Consider the following 2,920-nt stretch of genomic DNA (forward strand, 5'->3'; position numbering starts at 1 on the left):
CGGTTCGAACCCACCAGCTACTCTGAGGGAGAAAGATGTGGCAGTCTGCTTCCTTAAAGATTTACAGCCTTGGAAACCTTAGGAGGCAGTTCTACCCTGTCCTGTAGGGTCGCTATGAATTAGAATTGACTTGACGGCAGTGGGGTTTTATTGTGTTTTCATCTGATTTATAATATAATTACCCAAGTTTTAATCATAAAATGTTAGTATAGGAAATCATTTTAGATTTCTGAAATCCAACCCCCTGGCTGAGCTTCAGCTGAGACATCTGCTAAGGGAGTGCCAGCTGGGGGAGACATGTGGAGCGGGAGAAAGGATTCTGAACCTGGACCGCTGGACCCAGCGGGTCTGGTTTAACAAAGCTGAAAGATGGTCTTCCTACCCAGGGGACTGGCTCGGAGAGTGTTTTCTCCTTCAAAACCCTACCACCACGGTTGCCATGGAGTTGACCCCAATTCATGGCACCCCCATGTGTGTCAGAGCAGAACTGTGTTCCATAGGGTTTTCAGTGGCTGATTTCTCAGAAGCAGATTGACAGAGTTTACTCTGAGTGGACTTGAACTTCCAACCTTTCAGCTAGCAGCCAAGCACTTTAACCATTTGCACTACCCAGGAACCCTTCCAAAACCCTAACCTGCCCAAAAGAGCCACAAAACCGGGCAGAAAGAACAAGAACTATCACAGGTAAAACCCTCGATTCTGCACAGATCCCATTGCAAGGGGCCAGCTAAATCCTTATAACGTCCTAAAACCCTCAAATATTAAGTTAACAACTTAGACACACTTTACACCATTTTAATACTTATTTAAGTCCATTGGTCTTGGAACAGTGATGTAAATCGTTGGAAGAAGTGAAGAAGCTCTCAGCTAGCAACTGGCATTATCAACATCACAGCCCTCATCGCCGTCCAGACTAGAATCATTTCTTTAAATTGTAAGTTTGCTAAAATGCTTTTCCTTGGGTGTTGTGATGGTTAAGGCTGTGTGTCAACTTGGCTGGGCCATAATTCTTAGTGGTTTGGCAGCTTTGATGTCATTTGGCAGTTATGTAATGATGTAATCACCTCCATGATGAGATCTGCTATGAGCAGCCAATCAGTTGAACAGGAGTTTCCTCAGGAGTGTGGCCTCCATCCAATATAGATGGACCCTCTGGCAAAGCTCGCTGGCTTTTGCTCACTCTGGATACCACAGCTGGATCATCATCTGACCTCTGGCTCTTGGGACTTGAGCTAGCAGCTTACCTGTCAGTCTTGGGATTCGTCGACCTCCACAGCCTGTGAGCCAGCAGCTTGCTGTCTGACCTGCCGATCTTGAGTTCGCTAGTCCCTGCAGATAGGTGAGTCAGGAGAAACCTCCAGCCTGACACATGGACTTGGGACATTCCAGCCTCTACAACCATGTGAGTCATTTCCTTGATATAAATCTCTCTCTCTCTCTCCATATATATATATATATACACACACACACACACATATGTATGTGCGCTTCACTGATTTTGCTTCTCTAGAGAACCTTGCCTACAACAGGTGCGTATGATTTTTCTTTTCTTGATTCCAACACATCAAGCTCATTGCAGACAACCCTGTAGCCAACAAGTGTTGGAGAGCTGCTTGGAATCCCAAGGTAGACATAAGCCAAGGAGAACAAAGCTGATCTGGGTTGGGGTCTGGTGTGTGGATCTCGATTTGTCTCCATAGAACACTGAACCAGATGTCTCTTGTGACAGACACCTCTTGTCACTCCCAACAGACCCCTTCAGGAATGCTGTAGAAGGAAGTCTTCCATCAGGAGCAGAATATTATTATACCGAACCCCAGGTATTCCTTCCACCTCTGTGATTCAACACCACCAATCTTGAAAGACACAGATAGCCACCAACAAGGCTCAAAAATAAATTCTCCCCGTCAGCCCCTTCCCACTCAGTCTTTGCTCTATTACAAAAACATCTGCCTCATCCTAAAATTCTGTAGGGACCTGGGGCTCCTACGTGGCTACCCCATGATCTGCCTGTCAGTCTGTCATATCCTAGTGGCTTGCATGTTGTTATGATGCTGGAAGCTATGTGACTGGGATTTCAAATCCCAACAGGGTCACACATGGTAGACAGGTTTCAGTCATGCTTCTAGACCAAGACAGAGTAGGAAGAAAGGTCTGGTGATCTAGGCCATGTAAACCCTACAGATCCCAGAATATTGTCTGAGACATCGACTAGCTTGCTTTGGAAGTGTCCTCAAGAGGGACCGATCGCTGGAGAAGGACATCATGTTTAGCAAAGAGGAGGACCACGAGGGAAACCTTCCATGAGATGGATTGACACAATGGCCTCAAGAATGGGCTCAGACATGCCAACCATTGTGCAGAAGGTGCAGGACCAGGCAGCCTTTCGTTCTGTTGTACGTGAGGTCGCCGTGAGTGGGCGCCAGCACAACATCCACTAACGATGAACAAGAAGAGCAGCTGGACTTCCCGGCATATGTGGCCATTCTCACCTTTTCCTCTCCTCTTAGGAAGGAGGGAAACTTAATCCCCTCACATGCTATAGGTGCTATTTGAAATTCTGAATCCTGGGCGCACAACATTCCTTACCCTACCAATCAACTACTCTATACCCCTCATCTCCAAAAAAAAAAACAGGTGAGTGTCTTTATTATCATCCTTATTAATCCTAATTACCTCACAAGTCTCCTTCTGAAGCATCAGGCTTATAAATGGAACTTCCCTAAGGAAACTGCTTGAAATGTAACTATACAAATTTATATGTATATATATGTGTGTGTGTATATATATGTGTATATATATGTGTGCGTATATATGTGTGTGTGTATATATATGTGTGTATATATATGTGTGTGTATATATGTGTGTGTATATATATATGTGTATATATATGTGTGTGTGTGTATATATATGTGTATAT

Source organism: Trichechus manatus, unplaced genomic scaffold (assembly GCF_000243295.1).
Source record: "Trichechus manatus latirostris isolate Lorelei unplaced genomic scaffold, TriManLat1.0 scaffold00134, whole genome shotgun sequence".
In the NCBI taxonomy this organism is placed as follows: domain Eukaryota; kingdom Metazoa; phylum Chordata; class Mammalia; order Sirenia; family Trichechidae; genus Trichechus; species Trichechus manatus.